Below are 18,852 nucleotides of genomic sequence, written 5' to 3' on the forward strand. Positions count from 1 at the left end.
CGGACTCCACATTGTGAAATGACACCGCCAATTCCAACTAAAAACTCAAAGTTCATTCCAGCTTTCCTCCTTTTTCAGATTTATAAATACCTTCTAGATGAGAAACTTGACTCTCACTATCCTCCATGCATTTACTTATTTGCTCACCTCTAGAAGAGTCCCTCAGGCCTTTCTTGGCCTCTATGATATTACTATATCGAAGGTTACAGATCAATTATCCTGTAGAATGACCCTCAGTTTGGGTTTGTCTGATATTTCCTCATGATTAGATTCAAGCTTTGCATTTTTGATAGGGATGTTCCAGAATGATTTGGTACTCTTCTTCTTATGCCCTTTTGGGGATGTAGGGATTTCTTTGTGTTCCATTACTACTGATGTTAACTTTAAGCAGTTAAATAAAGTGCTGTCTGCCGATTTCCTTACTGTAAAATTTATCTTTTTCCATGTGTAATTATTAAATATGTGGAGATACTTGGTGCTTTGTAAATATATCACTTTGTATCCTAATTTCACCTACTAGTTCATCAAAATTCACCCAATAAATAGTCCATTGAAGAATCTTGACGGAAAATGTATTATTATGGTAGCACCAGGTGATTTTCATAATTATCTCATTCTTTCTACATTTATTTTTTACCATTATAAGGAAGAGCTTTATCTTATTCACTTATTCCTTTACCTATTTGTATCCATATAATTTCATAGATTAGTAAATATTGCTAAAAGTTATTGTGTAAAATCCATTATTATTATTATCTGTTTTCATGCTCAAATTATCTCAGATTTTGGCAAGTGATAGTTCATTCAAACTGAGTTCTGTTCTTTTCAACAGATTTCCATCAGCTTTTGAGCATTTCCCTAGTATCTGCCACAATAACATGTTTTAGGTTCATTTTGTATTTTGCCTACTACCCCTGGACTCAGTCATTTCTCTAAGGAGCCTTGTTTTCTTCTAATAGAGAATGATATTTGGAAATGGAGACCTTAATGCTAGGTGTGCTCATTGTTACTGGGATGTTGCTAGTCTCAAACCATCTCAATAAACAAAGCCAAGAAAAAAATATGCAAACATATATACAAACACATACAAATATATTTTACATATATATATATATGCATATATATATGCATATATATGCATATATATATATATATATATATGTAAGGGCATATATACATACTGCATGTGTATATATATAGTGTATATATACATATTGCATGTATGTATAGGGCATATACACATGTTGCATGTGTGTATATATATGTATATGTATGTGCATATATATATATAGTGTATATATACAAATCATGTGTGTATATTATAGTGTATATGTACACATTGCGTGTGTATATATAGTATATATGTACATATTGTATGGATATGTGTATATATACATGCATATTTAATGACCTATAGTTTACAGTGATTCTTCCAATTCAAATCCAACACATCAAAGTTTATTGTTCCTTTTCTCACTTAAGAAACACAGCTCTTATTATTCTTGATATGTTTACTAATATACTCGATCGCCTCTTTATAACCAATCTCTGACCCTTCCTAGGAACTGCCTTGCTTGGCTGCCACTGACCATTGCTGGACTGCCAACCAGCTGTTTTTTCACATGGGCCCAACTTCTTGTTGGAAGTCTCTCCCCTTGGCCATCTTTGCCAACAGCTTAAATAATCTGTCCAAAGTTGTACATGGCTCTCGTAAACTTCATCATAAACTGCCATGTTGTACCTTGACTATTAGTATAAATGTCTATGTTGTCAAATGGGCCATAAAATCCTCCTAGCAACTATTAGATGTGTAATAGATTAGATGTGTAATTAGATGTGTAATAAAATTAGAATGTCTGTATATTTTAATTGCATGTATTATTCAATGTGTTTCCACAACAAGCAATAATAAGAGGATTTGGAAAATTCCAAGGACTTCTGTGATATTTTTATCTTTATCGTGATACTTTGAGCAGATGTAGCAACAATTTAAGTTATTCTTATATACCTAGAAAGAATGAATAGAAATAAAAATTGATGACTTTAGGAATGAAGGGGAGGAAATACAAAAAATTAAGTTAAGAATTTATCTGTTTATTTTGTGTCTCCCTCTCTCTGACCCTCCCCCATTCATGCTCTGTCTCTCTCTGTCTCAAAAATAAATAAACGTTAAAAAAAATTTTTTTTAAAAAGAATTTATCTGTTTAGAGAGATCGACAGAATCATGACCATCAGTTGTAGGTGGTATCAACCGAGTGGCAGAGTATTAAAGAACTGGGGGAAAATTATTTTGCACCCCAATATGTATAATGCATCTGTGCTATGAGAAGATACTACACGTATGCAACTAATCTTATAAATATATCCATAGATTAAAATAAAACTCGTTGACATTTTGGAATCACAAGCATGTTTTTTTTTGGGGGGGGGGAACAAAAAAAGAAAAAGAAAGAAAAGCCATATACTGTAGAGGAAGGAGCACAGGGTCTAGATGCAAGGTCTAGGGCTGACTCATGGAGCTGTATGATCTAGGGAAAGTGACTTGCTCTTTTTGAGCCTCTGTTTCTTTGTAGATTAAAAAGGGATAGTAACACTTTGTTTACTTATTGGGAAGACTTGATATTTTATGTGAAGAGGGCAAGCACAACAGGAATGCTCAGTAAAAAGTTATTTTATAATTAAAAGTCCTGTAGTAGGTTGTAATCAAGGTAATAAAAACATGAATTTAGGTAAATAAAAGGTGAGGATAATCATGTGAAATTACAAAGGTGAAATTCGTGCCCACTTTCCTGGAATTCAGGAGAAGAAATGTTATCAAGGCTAAATTAATTCCATAAAATAGTGTCATCATCAGGAGTTAGAAATATCAAAAATACTTGTTGAGGTCATTAATGTATTCCCTTCAAATAGATGACCTAAAGTGTTTCCTGTAGTCTTAACTAACTCTATGAACATTTCACCACAGATAAGACCATGAATGGGGAAAAATGATACTGACTTTGGGAAAAATTAGGTAGGAGAATGTAAGAAGCTAAACACTGAATCAGAAGTTACTCCCATGGTGTTTTGTCAGTGCTATTGAAATTTTTTCCACAATAGCTCTTTCTTACAATTGGTGATAAATGGATCGAAATTGTTACAGTTAATGACAGAAACCAAGACAGCAAAATTAGTGGTGACATTTTATATAATTACATGTAAATTCCACATATATAAATAAACTGACTCCTGGGACTCCTGGCTGGCTCAGTTGGTAACGCAGGTGACGGTTGATATTGGGGTCATGAGTTTGAGCCCCGCATTGGGTATAAAGATTACTTAAAACTAAAATCTTAAAAAAATAATTAATTAAACAACTAACTACTAATTTATTCAGAAGTAATTTATCTGGTATGGTAAAGTCTTCAGAATACAGAAAGAGAAAACAGATTAAGTAAATAATATATCTGAATAACCCAGATAGATGTTGCAAAGTCCATCATATGGAAAAAAAAGAAAACAAAAAACTCCTTTGCACTGTCACTAGAGGTCCATTAATGAACCCACTTAATTTTCCCCAACATTATAGTAATTGAATCTCCCTGTCTACAGGAGATTTACACTGAAGGTAAGTAAGGGAGAATTCATGGAAGCCGACTTCTTGACGGAAACTGAAACTGTAGGTGACTCTTTACCACTGATGGAATGACAACAAAGTAATTGTTAAAAGTAGCATTGAGATCATTAAAATGCACATTAAGAAACCAATCTGCAATTAATAGTAAAATTGTAAGTTTAATTATATGTGCTTAGCTCCTGTTTTCGGATGTTGGTGTATTACAGAAAAGCAGAGATCCAAAAGCAAATGTTCCATTTCCCGGGATGTTAAAAGTAATTCTTGGCCAGCTTAGGTATTACTGATTTACTGTTCCTGTTTTCAGTGAGCTTCTAAGCAGCTGTGTAGAAATAATTTTTAATGGAATAATTTCACCCACTTTGGCTTTTTTTTTCAGAAGTCCTTTATCATTATTGATTGGTCAGGGAAAATGACTATGTGATCTCCTGGGGGCATCAAGGACTATAGCACAGAACTGACTACTGAGAGAATGACACCTGAAAGAATGACACCCTCATGAAACAAAGACTTATTTTTATGAGTTGAATGGGGTAACCTTGATATATCTGGATTGTTTCCTCATGTGGAATACCTCCTTTTCTGTGTCTCGTTTTAAAGGAAGTGCTATTACTGTTTACAGTATTCCAGGGCACGTAAAGTATTATACAAACCCTGCAAACAGTATAGACACACCCTGTTTTGTCAAAGTACTCTTTGGCTTTTTTTTTCCAAACAATCGATATTTGAAAGTTTTCTTGACAACAGGTAGGATAAAACAGAGGAAAATCAAATGTAAATGTATGGGAGGAAGATACAGGGAATCCCCAGGAGGTAGACATTAGAGTGGATTTGTACTGTGTCTAATTAACAAGTTCAAATTCTTCTTCACCGTGTCCCTTTCTTTTAGGATTCTGGTGTGGGGCAGGAGCTACTGTAGTTCTTCACGTCATGGCCCATGTGCTGGTTGGCCCTTTGGGGGTGGGGCCACAGCAGACCCGAGGTTCCTCTAGCTCCCACCCGATTTCTTCTTTTAGATTCTAGGTGTCCCGGGTCAGGTATTTGGTGCTAATTTGTCCATTACAGCATCAAGATTGAAAGTGGCAAGAGACAGATCCGGGTTCCCAGTAGACATCATGAGCCTAGTTTTTCTCTGCGGGTTCCAGTTGTTTCCTGCACTACTCCAGTTTACGTCCATCTTTCCTTCCTGACTCCAGCTCTGCTGACTTCAGGCCAAACACTAGATGCAAAAATAACTGCTTTGCGTAGGCCACTTAACTAGTCCCCATTATTGTGCAAGGTCTAGTCCTTATAATAAAAGTCCGATTCTATATGATTAATAGTGGCTCTGCTTTTCTGACCAAAACTGATACAGAACTACAGCAATATGACCAGTAGAATATAAGCATGATGGTGGCAGAGAACTTACCTGTATTTTACTGTTTCTTTAGTGACTAGAACACCGTCTGGCATAGTAGATGCACAAGAAATATTGTGGAATGACTTGTGACCTCCACGGACAGGACTGGAGAAAGAGAAGAGAAGCAGTATGAGAAAACCAGACAGGATGGAAAGCTAAACATAGTGAGGACCATGTTGACATTGCCCTTACTACAGGACAAGGTAATGCTAATGACTCTCAATGCCTAAGTCACGCTATCCATTATTAGCTTCTAGTCACACACAAGGCTACAGAGAATGTGCAATGTGGCTAGTGCAAATTAAGATGTTCAGTAAGCATCAAATACACACTAGGTTTCAAAACTTAGCAGAAAGAAAACAAGAATGTAAAATATCAAATTAATAATTTCAGTGTGGGGCGCCTGGGTGGCTCGGTAGGTTAAGCATCCAGCTTCGGCTCAGGTCATGATCTCACGTTCGTGGGTTCAAACCCAGCCAGCATCTAGCTCCGTGCTGACAGCTTGGAGCCTAGAACCTGCTTCAGATTCTTTGTCTCCCTTTCTGTCTGCCCTTCCCCCGTTCATGTTCTGTCTCTCAAAACTAAATAAACATTAAAAAGTAATTTGAATGTTGATTATAAGTCGAAGTGAGAGTATTTTGGATATATTGAGTTAAATATATATTGCTAAAATTAATTTCTCCCAGTTCTTCTTAGCTTTTAACATGGCTACTAGAAAATTTAAAATTAAGTATTTGGCTGACATTATATTTCTATTGGACGGTGGCTAAGTAGTTCTTTAGTAGAAATTTCTAAAATCATTGCAATTTATAGCAGCCTCATTTACTGACAGGTGAAACCTGATGTCTTAAAAACATATTCTCATTTATTATTCTCATGAATTCTTTGGTCTAGCTACTGTTTACTGGTAAGGAAAGAGATTTATAATGGGCAGAGGCACTTTGGAAGGTACGTATATTGTAACAGAAAAACCCTTTGGAATCATGAGCCACATCTTTTAAAAACTTTTGCAACTGGGGGACCTGTGTGGCTCGGTTGGTTAAGCGTCAGACTTCTGCCCAGGTCATGATCTCGTGGCTCATGGGGATCGAGCCCCATACCAGGCTCTGTGCTGACAGCTCAGAGCCTGGAGCCTGCTTCGGATTCTGTGTCTCCCTCTCTCTCTCTCTCTCTGCCCCTCCCCTGCTTGCTTATTCTCTTAAAAATAAATATTTAAAAAATTAAAATAAAAAAATAAAAACTTTTACAGTTGATTTTGCCAGTGAAAGTACAGGAGCCCTCTTAGCAGCCTTTCTCCATGGAGAGTTGGGGTGGGGTTCTGTACTTGCAATGCAAATGCACTAGAATGAGGCTAGGGGTTACCTTGGGGCTGAGAAGTGGAGAGCTCAGACCCTGCACCTGTGGCCCTCGATCTGTCATCCCCAAGGTCTTGGAAGCCACAAGGTCACAGTGTTGTGGCCCAAGCTTTTATTGTGTAGCTTGTTTATCACGGTCCTGGCCTCCTGCTCAGGTCTCTATCATTCCCCTCCAAGGACTTGGGACTCTGACTCGGTTTTCTTCCACTGCCCTCTTCTAGATTCTACCTGACAATTTGAGCAGAGAGTTCCTCAGCAGCCTTGTGTCTTACTACGGCCACAATTTCCACTGCAGCCTGCTCCAGACATTCGTAACTACCTAACTCTTGCCCCTCTGAACCGTCCCCTCCATCCTGTGTTTACAACCCTTGGGCAGGCACCTAGCTAATTCTCATTTACTCTCTAGGCTTCTTCAGGCAGTCCCTGAACCCTTCTCGCTCATGTTCTCCCCACTCCTACAGTGAGGCTGGAGAAGACATTTGTGACATGTTCACTCCCACAGGAGAATATTCTTGATGCACTCTTACAGTATGCTTACTTGTTTATGTAGATGGTAAGTGCCTTGAAAAACAGGGATCATGTATTCCCAAGAGCACATCTTCATAACCACATAGTACCTGCTGTCTGATTATTATTATTCCATACTTATTTTTAATTCATGGAAACACAATTCTGTCTCACTCATTTTAAAGCATTATAGAAAACGATTTGCTTCAGAAAATGTTTTGAGGTTTATGGTGTTTTCTCAGGTTTAAAATACATCCTCCTCCCTCCTTCTGATCTTTCATAATTGAGATACTGGAATGTTTATGTCGTTCAATGTCCACTTCAAATTTTATCTTTGCAAGAAGATTATAGGACTTTCCAATCACTTTGTTTTGGGTTAGAATTACAAATATGTATGCCTCAAGCTAGCACTTCTGCCCTTATTTCTATTACGTAAGTCAGCTTCTGATCACAAGACAGATGGATGTGGTCTTTTGGAGCATGCATACACATGGTTATTGTTTGTTCATTATTTACCCCTAGTACTTAGCTCAGGATCTTTAATGTTTGCTTATAAATTACATGCTGGATTAAACTACACTGGAATAATATTTAATACTCATACTGATAACATACAAGCAAAATATTGTCTAATAGAGATTCTTATTTTGTGTTAATCTGATTTGTAATTATTCAGTGAATTCAGCAATTTTCTTTAACATTGATTTGTCAGATTGTCACAGGATTTTGGTTAATTTCCAGAATTTTGAAAAAGTTTAGTTTTATATTTTCCCGTGTTCCCGTCCCTTTCGTGGGAGAGTAGAGTTTTCTAAATCTTTACTTCATCACCCTGGACATGCTGTCTATTTCTTTTCAAACAAACTTTGATACTTTCTGCCTTTCAAGTAATTTGTCCATCTTGCATAAAGTTGCTTATAATATGGCCTTATTAATTCTTTTGGTATCTGTAGAATTTGTAGTGATGTCACCTCTTTCAATCCCAATATGGCTGACTTGTATTTTCTCTCCTGTGACCTTATTATTTTATTGATTTTCTCAATTGTTTTTATGTTTTCTATCTCACTGATTTCAATTGTAATATGTATTATTTCCTTTATTCTACCTACTGTAGGTTTGCTTTGCTCTACTTTTCCCCCTAATATATTAAGGTAGAAGTAGAGGTTATTGATTTGAAACTTTCCTTCTTTTGAATATAAGCATTTTGTGTTTTGAATTTCTGAACAGTGGCATCCCACAAATTTTGATATGTAGTGTTTCATTCGTATCCAATTTAAAAGTTTCAAATTTCCCTTTTGATTTCTTCTTTCAACCATGGTTTACTTGAAATGTGCTACTTAGCTTCCAAATATTTGATTGTTTTCTACATATCTTTATGTAATTGATTTCTAGCTTAATTCCACTTGAATAGAAACATACTTTGTATTATTCAAATCAATTTAACTTGATCGCGTCTTGTTTTACACCCAGAATGTGGTCAATCTTGGTAAACATTTCATGTGCGCTTGAAAGAATGCCCATTCTGCTGTCGGTGGGCAGAGTGTTCTATGAATGTCAGTTAAAACATATTGGTGGTCAGGGCTGCATAGTCTTTGTATACTAACCGCTTTCCTAACTGTTCCCTCAGTTACTGAAAAGGGGGTATTGGAATATATCAGTTGTCTCTTCTTGAATTTTGTAGTTCTATTATTAGATGTATAAATGTTTACCATTGTTATATTCACTTGGTAAATTTACGCCTTTATAATTATGAAACGACCCTCTTTATTCCTTTTAATAATTGGCTAAAATCTACGTTGGCTGGTAGTAATATAGTTACTTCATGTTTCTTTTGATTTGTGTTTTCATGGTATATCTTTTTCTATTACTGTACCTTTAATATATGTATATATTTATTTTTAAAATGGGTTTCTTGAAAAGAGAATATAGTTGGGTCTTGAATTTTTATCCAATCTGAGAATCTCCACCTTCTAAATTGAAGTGTTGATGTGATTTACAGTTCATGTGATTGTTAGTATGGTTGCATTTAAATGTACAGCTTGCAATTTATGTTATGTCTCTCCTAGTTTTCTTTGGTACTTTTTTTCTTCTTCTGTTTTCTTTGGGATTGAGTGCCAAAAGAAAAAGTTGTCAAACCACAATTCTATATCTAATGAAAATGTCGTTCAAAAATGAGGGTAATTTAAAGACATTTCCAAATAATTAAAAGTTGAGAGAATTCATCACAGGATTGCATTAAAATACTAACTGAAGATCTCTGGACTGAAGGGAAATGATCTAAAACACATTTATATATGCAAGAAGGATTTAAAAGCATCAACATGTTGAATATGTAAGTAAATATATTATTTTTTTCCTATTTAAGCTCTTCAAAAAGATATAGCTATGTCTTTCATGTCAAAAGTATGACACCACATTTTGGGGTTCATGACGTGTGTAGATGTGAAATATGTGACATTAAGGTTCACAGTTGGGTGATAAATGAAATTATATTGTGGCAAAGGTGATTATCTTCTTGGAGACTCGTAAACTATGAGCTCTAAGTCCAATGCAATATAACTGTACACTCTAATCCAAGAGCTAACACTTAAAATGATACAGGACAGGGGCAACTGGGTGGCTCAGTCAGTTAAGTGTCCGATTTCGCTCAGGTCATGATCTTGCGGTTCTTGAGTTCGAACCCCACGTCGTGCTCTGTGTTGACAGCTCAGAGCCTGGAGCCTGCTTCCGATTCTGTCTCCATCTCTCTGCCCCTACCCTGTTCACGCTCTGTCTCTCTCTCTCTCTCTAAAATAAATAAAAGTAAAAAAAAAAATTTTAATAAATAAAAAATAAATAAAATGATACGGCACAAAAATAGACATTTCACAAAGGATAATATAGAAATGGCCAAAAAAAGTTTAATATCATTAGATATCAGGAAAACATAGATTAAAATTATGAGGTACAGGGGCGCCTGGGTGGCGCAGTCGGTTAAGCGTCCGACTTCAGCCAGGTCACGATCTCGCGGTCCGTGAGTTCGAGCCCCGCGTCAGGCTCTGGGCTGATGGCTCGGAGCCTGGAGCCTGTTTCCGATTCCGTGTCTCCCTCTCTCTCTGCCCCTCCCCCGTTCATGCTCTGTCTCTCTCTGTCCCAAAAATAAATAAAAAAATGATGAAAAAAAAAAATTATGAGGTACATTCTATGCCCAGTAGAAAGGCTAAAATTAAAAACACTGACAAGAGGAGTTCATCCTCCAGCTAAGATGAACTCACAGAAACCATATAAACTATCCCATGTGAAACAACTAAAACACAAGACAGAATATTGAAACATATTTCAAGACACTAAACACTGGGTAGAAAAGGGCAGTGATCACTGAGAAAAGGAAAATAAAGAAGGTGAGCCATACAATTGCTAACACATACTAACCAGAGGTTTCCAAACCTAGACTCAGGGAAAATGAGGCAGTCACCTCAGCTGAAAAGATAAACAAGAATCTGGAGAAGCCCAAGTGGCCAATATACATGTTATTGGGAGACTCAAATAGTAAGAGAGAAAATATATTTAAAGAGATAATAGCTAATTTTCCTTAAAAATTGTTAAGTTATAAATCCACATATCCAAGGAGTTCAATGTCCCTGACCACAGGAACATGAAGGAAAGTATGCCAAATCACACTATACTCAAATTATTTAAGACAAAGGATAGAAAGAGAAGCTGTTTTTAAAAAATGACACACACACACATACAGAGAAAAAGAGATTAGAATTAAAGCAGACATCCTCTTGGAAGCAGTGGAAGCCAAGAGATAGTGGCACACCATCTACTGTGGGGAATTAGCTTAGGAATTCCCTGAGCCTGCACTGATGGGTGAACAAGGCATAAAGAATTAGAAAGCCATAGGATGTTCACACCGAAGTTTGGGTAAACAAAACTAGGTTAAGTAAGAATAGGTAAGGTGGGGCAAAGGCCCCAGTATAGGACAAAGGTATATGAGGTAAACAAGATTAGATAGATATTCAGGGCAGAAACACCCCCCAACTTAGTACTATAGATATTCAGGGCAGAAACACCCCCCAACTTAGTACTATAGCAGAAATCTGCTTTCACAGGAAGGAAGGACCAAATTAGGTGAACAGGTAAATAGGACTATAGACTCAGCAAGGTGACGTTGCCCAGAGCGGAGCTAATTGCAAAAGAAAGGTGCCTTGTTGACCCTGAGGTAGCAGGCTCTGTCTTTCTTGTCCCCTGGACCAGTTGAGGTAAACAGAGGTTGGGCCTCATGTCTGCCTTAAACAATCTTCCACCCCAGGGTTTTGTTTTGTATTAACCAAACCCCTAACCACACATATCTTCAAAACCCCCTTTCCCTCACGCCCATGAGTTGATGTTCACAGTTTCATTGTCTCTTTGTGCACGTCCATCACCATGTTTGTAAGCCTTCTTATCTAATAAAAATAGAGCAAGGACCCTTACTTGGGGCTCTTGTCTTCTCCCAGACATTAGCCATCTTTCGCATTTTTAATCCTGCATCCCACTTTCTTGCTGGACAACAAAGAACTCTAGACCCAGAGTCTGTGACAATCTACAAGTACCAAAGAGAAAAATTGTCACCCTAGAATTCTATACTCAGCAATGATAGCTTTCAAAAATATAAGCGAAATAAGATTTTAGGCGTGCAAAAGCTGAAAGATTTTAGCACCAGAAGACGTGCCCTAGAATATATAAAGGAAGTTCTTCAGGAAGAAGAAAGAGATACAAAATGGCAATCTAGACATGCACAAAGGAATGAAGAGCACTGTAAATGATACATAAGTGAATACTTTTTTAAATGTTGTTATTTAAATACTTTTAAGATGTAACTAACTTTGTAATATAAATACCAACATGTCATGAAGCTTACACTATGTGGTGTTTGCTGAATTTCTTGGATCTTCTATTTTTTTTTTTTAATTTTTTTTTCAACGTTTTTTATTTATTTTTGGGACAGAGAGAGACAGAGCATGAACGGGGGAGGGGCAGAGAGAGAGGGAGACACGGAATCGGAAACAGGCTCCAGGCTCCGAGCCATCAGCCCAGAGCCTGACGCGGGGCTTGAACTCACGGACCGCGAGATCGTGACCTGGCTGAAGTCGGACGCTTAACCGACTGCGCCACCCAGGTGCCCCTTGGATCTTCTATTTTTAATGTTTATTTATTTTTGAGAGAGACAGAGAGAGTGCGAGTGGGGGAGGGGCAGAGAAAGAGGGAGACAGAGGGTCCAAAGCAGGCTCTGCCTCTGTGTAGACAGCAAAGAACCTGACGTGGGGCTCAAACTTACAAACCGAACTGTGCGATCATGACCTGAGCTGAAGTCAGCCACTTAACCGACTTCAGGCACCCCTGAAGTTCTTGGGTCTTCAACTTAATTTCCAAATATGGGAAATTTGGGGAATATTTTTCCTTCTGATGTACTTCCTGGCCCATCTGCTCTCTCTTCTGAGACTTCAGTTACACATACATTCTACTCCTTGACACTATGTTACAGGTCACTTAGCTTCTGTTCATTTTATTTTTTTTTTTATTTTTTTTTTTGTTTTAACGTTTATTTATTTTAGAGACAGAGAGAGACAGAGCATGAACGGGAGAGGGTCAGAGAGAGGGAGACACAGAATCTGAAACAGGCTCCAGGCTCTGAGCTGTCAGCACAGAGCCCGACACGGGGCTCGAACTCACGGACCGCGAGATCATGACCTGAGCCGAGGTCGGCCGCTTAACCGACTGAGCCACCCAGGCGCCCCTGTTCATTTTATTTTTAATATTTTTCTCTCTGGTTTTCAGGATGAATGATTTCTATTTTTGCATTTTCTTATGTCTTCAGTCTAAGCCCATCTAGGTGTGTTCCACCTCCCTGAGAGGGTGATAGAGTCTATCCTCAATTGCATGCCATGTGTTAAGGTGACCAGTGATGCGGGTGGCAAAGAATTACACAAAGAGCAGAATAACAAGCAGGATGGTTTATTCATTCTCCAAAGGAGAAGAAGCTCCAGACATTGAGAGGGATGTCTGCTCTGAGCTTTGTTGGTCTGAGGCTTTTATGGCTTTTCTTTTCCTTAAGGATGTGAGGGGGTTGCAGCTGCGCCCATGGTGGGTGTGGGGAGGGGGTCGATCTTGGCGAGGTAGATTCTTGGCCAAGAGTTGGCAGGTTTCTGGAGGGGCTCTGTCTGGAGCTTGTTGGGATGTGGGTTGTGGTCAGACTAGAGAAGAATATGGTTTTTTGAAGTTTATTTGATTTATTTGGGGAAGGGTGGGGGAGATACAGAGAGAGAGGAAATCCCAAGCAGGCTCTGTGCTGTCAGCACTAAGCCTGATATATGGCTCCATCTTATGAACCATGAGATCATGACCTGAGCTGAAATCAAGAGTCAGATCCTTAACCAACTGAGCCACGCAGGCATCCCGGGAAGAGTATGTTTCGTGGTTGTGATCTACTTTCTGAGAATGAGGGGCACCATGACTTAGAAACACAAAGAGTTGGGGCCAAGTAAGGACTCTTTTGAGTTTTGTCTGGAAGCTAGGCTGGGGTGGGGGGGGGGGGGTGGGGGGGGGCTTGACTAGAACCCTTTCACATTGTATCTTCACTTTTTGCCTTCACAATTCACCTTCTCTGAAGATCTGGAGAGAATTTTATTCAGGCTACATTCATGTGCTGCTCAGATGTACAAGGGATTAATGCCCCCAAGGAAGATCTCAAATAATCAGATAGGGGGGCGCCTGGGTGGCGCAGTCGGTTAAGCGTCCGACTTCAGCCAGGTCACGATCTCACGGTCTGTGAGTTCGAGCCCCGCGTCAGGCTCTGGGCTGATGGCTCAGAGCCTGGAGCCTGTTTCCGATTCTGTGTCTCCCTCTCTCTCTGTCCCTCCCCCGTTCATGCTCTGTCTCTCTCTGTCCCAAAAAATAAAATAAACGTTGAAAAAAAAAAAAATCAGATAGGGGAGGTGTTAGATAACATGCATGTTTCCTGTACTTCAGATAAATAATTCAGTGAAGGATCCTGCTTTACTTCTTAGGAGGTCCCATAAGAACTTGGTCCTCATTTGTAATCTGCCCTTGTATTGAGCTGTCCTGACTATGTCACTCTCCTGGCTGCTTCAGTTCTTCTCCTTTAGATAAACTCCCCAATAAATCCTTGTTTCAGATTGTGTTGGTTCCCCAATAGAACAAATAGCAGAACTACAGAGTTTAAAGCTTTTTCCCATTTAAAAACAAGATAGAAATAAGAATCATTCAAGAAGATATAATAAGATTAGGGGTAGTTGTTTTAATACTGAAAAACTCCGAACATTTTCAGAATTTAAAAAAATTTACAATTTCTCATTAAAAAAAATTCTCATGGGTTTACTATTCTTAAGTGTACCACTTATGTAAATTAGTGTGTCTAAAGGGCTTGTAAACATAATATTCCCTTAAGTGTTTATGCATTTACTCTGTGAAGAAAGAATTTATTCACCAAAAGTAAACATTAATGCATTTCATAATAATAAATAATGATAAATTCTGAAGGGTGTGACCAAATTAATGAGGCTTTAATGGTGTTTTATACGTTTGTTTATGTTCAGGTAATCCTTTCAACATCTGTTAATGTAAGAATTACCGATCTCAGACTACTACCTAGCGGAGGACTCAGATCTAATTGATTCCTTTTTATGTCACCAAGAACATTACCCTCTGCCTACGGGGACATAATGAATTCAAATCAAAATCAATAGGAATAAGTACCTTACAGTGAGAATTCTGAAACAGCAAAATCTCTTGGAAATTCTAGATTATGGATCCTTGATTCAAGCAGTGGTCAGGATATCCATGTTGTGGTAAAGATGTCTTGGTACTTCTTTTAGGCCGAACTGGACTTTGTGTGATTAATGATGAGCACCATCATGCCACACAAACAAGTCCCCTTACCCCCATGTATAAGACTTCTTCCCCATCCACCTTCTAGTTATTATATATCAGTTTTTGTTGTTTGAAAACTAGAGAATTTTAAAAATTTTGTAATTTTTAGATAATGGAATTTGTTTTTCCAAAATATCATTTCTCCAGATTATTCAGCCAAAGGGAATTCATGCCTCAGTGGTAATATATTTAATACCTGCTAGTTCTGAGTTCATACCCCTGCCAGTGGAGACAGGGAGGGTTGTTCTTATAAAGACTGGCTAGGTGTAGATTACTTACAAGTCAAATAACAAAAGTAGATTGAATTGGTTCAGAACCTAGATTGAACATGCAAATTATTTCAGCCTCTAATCCAGAAAAATCCTCCAAGCATTCTAAGGATAATCCTCCCCCTTTATTTTCAGTTCTAGATCTACTATAAGGATTTTCTCTTCCAAAATCATGGTGACTCTAACTGTACGTCTTGCCTTTTGTTGACTTTCTTCTTGGTTCCCTAACTTTTCTAGCTGTTCATAACTGGTTTTCCTTTGTAGGACATTGTTTATTGTCCTGTGTAGGAAGTAATAGCTCTTAAGCTTTTCTTTTCATTAATTGGAGAATCCTAGTCTTAGCGGTCAAAGAATGACTTGACATCCCTCATTTAACAAAAATATATTCTGAAACTTGTTCATGGATTGCGAATGACACCATATCCAAATGAGGTGTTACACATTTACACACATAGAGTAAGTTAGTGTATTTGGAAAGAAACAACCTAGAAATGGTTTTATTAAATATCCACAACATCCCCTTATTTTTGATACAGTATTTTATATAGTTATTTGGTTATTTCTCATTTCAAATTTCTTTCCAAGTGTGTACAAAATGTAGTGCAAATAACAGGAGATGAGCACAGTTGAGAAAATGTGCTTCATGACTGATAAATTAGATACCAGATCCCAAAATAACTACGAACAATTTGGGGTATAACTAAATTAGGAAATAAAAGTGATAATGACACCAACATAAAAGATTTTACGATCTTTTTAATGATTTGTATATATTTAAAATGCATTATCTTCCAATTTCCATAAACAATAGTTCCAACGCGATGGGGAAAAGTGGTAAAGGTAATAAATATCTTTGCTTGGCCCTTCAGATAAGAAAACTATGCCGAAATGAATTCTGAGCATCATTTGTCATTATTTGTGCAGTAGAAATTTCCCTTAATTGTTGATTACCAACGTATTTTTCTGCAGTGGTTTCAAGGTTTCAAGAATAAAATGCAATTTTAATAAAATTTAATTTAAATAAGTATAATTTTATTAGTTAAAAGCTTGAATCCATTGAGGAAAAATTAAACTAATAAGGGAATTAAACAGTAAATTATTCCAAAAGTTAGAAAGCTCTTGTGTCAATTTGCCTTAATTCTATAATGGATTGTATGTTTGTTTGTGGGGTTTTTTTTTTGTTTTGTTTTGTTTTTTTTTGGTTTTCTTTTTTTGCTCTGTTTTCTGGGGGTTTTGTTTGTTTATAGATCACTAACTCAGCTTGTAGCACAATAAGATGAAGAAATAAACATGTATGCTTGTGTGATACACAACTGGTATAACCTAGCTGAATAAACGCCCATATAGAACTGTGCTTTAAAGAATTAACCTTGTCCCAAGAAAGGTTTGGCCCTTTGCCCCCAGCTTCTGGGAGGTAACTTCTAATCCCCTGGAATGTCCTGACTGAAAAGTATGTCATTGCTAACCTGGGTGGCACAGCCCACACCAGATTATCTATGCTAACAATGTGATTTATGGTGGGAACCTTGGACCACAGAGTTTCGGCTTGACTTCTAAAGGAGCTGGAGCTAAGGTCAGTCCTGTCGGCAGTCATGCCACTGTGACCGACCTCCAATAAAATCTCTGGACAATAAGAATCAGGTGAAATTCCTTGGTTGGCCACTCCAACCAGCGTGGCATATTGTCATACATTATTGCCAGGAGAAATGAGCACCGCCCACATGACTCCACTGAAGGAGGACAGTGGGAATTTCCACACAGGGTCTCTGCCCTTAGGTACTTTTTTTCATCACTGATCTTGATGTGTTTCCTTTTGCTTTAATAAACCGTAACCATGAGTATAACAGCTTTGCTAAGTTCTGAGTCCTTCCGGTCAATTATTGTACCTGACGGTGGTTTTAAGGACCTCCCAACATGTAAAAAACCATAACGCTAAACATGTGTATCATATACCGTATCATATATTCATGTATAGGTGTATGTGGAAAGAGTATATTTCAATAACCAAACTGTAAGTAAATATCCAATTCCATTCTGCATACTATTTCAGAAATAAATAATAGTATCCTTTAGGAGAATATTCATATTAAAACATAAGCGTTTTTATCCCAAGAAAGAAATTTACATTCTACACTGTTTTCAGTATTTATTTTCCTTGTTATTAAAATAGTTTGTGATTACTTTAGAAAAAGTAAAAAACTTTTAAAAATTAAAACAAAGAGGGGCGCCTGGGTGGCTCAGTAGGTTGAGTGTCCGACTTCGGCCAGGTCATGATCTCATGGTTCATGAGTTCGAGCTCCGTGTCGGGCTCTGTGCTGACAGCTCAGACCCTGGAGCCTGCTTCGGATTCTGTATCTCCCTCTCTCTTTGTGCCCCTCCCCTACTCATGCTCTGTGTCTCTCAAAAATGAATAAACATTAAAAAAAAATTTTAATGAATATGTCCTAAAATATCCGTTAAAATTTAAGTGTATATACTTCAATTTATGTATTTTTAAACATTTACCTCAGTATATATGGTCATCTGATTTTTGACAAAGATAACTGCAGAGTAATAAGGAAATGCTAGTCTTTTCAATAAATGTTGGATTTAGGGAGCCTGGGTGGCTCAGTTGGCAAAGTGTCCAGCTCTTAATTTTGGCTCAGGTAGTGATCTCACGGTTTGTGGGTTCAAGCCCTGCATCGGGCTTCACGCTTCACAGTGACAGCACAGAGCCTGCTTGGGATTTTCTCTCTACCCCTCCCCTGAACGCACGTACATGCGCTCTCTCTCAAAATAAATAAGTATTGATAAATGTTGAATCAAAGGGATATGCACATAGAAAATATTATTCTTGATACCTTCCTCTCATTGTATACCTAAATCAATTCTAAATGGACTATGGATGTAAATGAGAAAGATAAAACAATAAAGGTTTTAGAAGAAATAGAAGCAAAATCATCATTCGCTTGATAGGCAAAAATTTCTTAAATGGAAAACAAAGAAGAAGGAAAACATTGATACATTGGTCTACATTAAAATTAAAAATGCCTTTTTCTCTAAAGACTGCACTTAGGAGTGAAAGCCAAGCCAAAAGGAGGCAAAGATATCTGCAATACATATATTTAACAACGAACAAATAGGAAGAACATATAACGAATTACCCATCAATAAGAGAAAAACAGAAAACCCAACAGAAAATGGTAAAACACTTGAAATAGCACTTGTGAAGAAAGATCCAATGGTCAGTACATTACAAATTACTTGTTATGGATTGAATTGTGCCCCTCCCAAAATTCAGACAAAAGTTGAAGTTTTCACTCCCAATGTTGACTGTATTCGGGTATCGGGCCTTTGAGGAGGCAATTACATTTAGATGAGGTCGGAAGGTGGGGCCCTAATTCACTAGGACTGGTGTCCTTACAAGAAGAGGAAGAGACACAAGACAAGGCAAGCATGTGAGGACACAATGAGAAGGCGGTTGAATGCAAACCAAGGAGGGAGGACTCAGAAAAAAACAAACCTGCCAGCACATTGTCTTGGAATTGAACTCAATTTACAGATCAGTTAATCGTAGATGATAATGGGTCATCGTCTGCAAACATGAGGACCTTGCGTAACGTAAATTGCTAATGCCAACGTCAAGACATAAAACAATAGCATCTTGGTGTTGTCTTTTTCATTCGCTAAATAGCTAATAACTGACAATTTAAAATTTTTTATCATTTAATTGTAGTGAATTATTCATTCACGTCCATTACTCATTTTCCATTTGAGGTATCATATTTTCTTACTGTTATATGAAGCATTTTACGTTAA

The 18,852-nt window shown here is 37.6% G+C and overlaps 1 long non-coding RNA gene across 1 annotated transcript in view; it reads left to right on the forward strand.

The window, feature by feature from the left end:
• The window catches only part of LOC131489994 (uncharacterized), a 71,371-nt gene extending 65,901 nt beyond the window's left edge, over positions 1-5,470 (forward strand). The window contains exon 3 of the long non-coding RNA XR_009250888.1: positions 5,044-5,470. This is a non-coding gene — a long non-coding RNA (uncharacterized LOC131489994). The remainder of the gene's footprint in view (positions 1-5,043) is intronic.
• Positions 5,471-18,852: the final 13,382 nt, after the last annotated feature.

The sequence above is a fragment of the Neofelis nebulosa genome, chromosome 11, assembly GCF_028018385.1.
Source record: "Neofelis nebulosa isolate mNeoNeb1 chromosome 11, mNeoNeb1.pri, whole genome shotgun sequence".
NCBI lineage: Eukaryota > Metazoa > Chordata > Mammalia > Carnivora > Felidae > Neofelis > Neofelis nebulosa.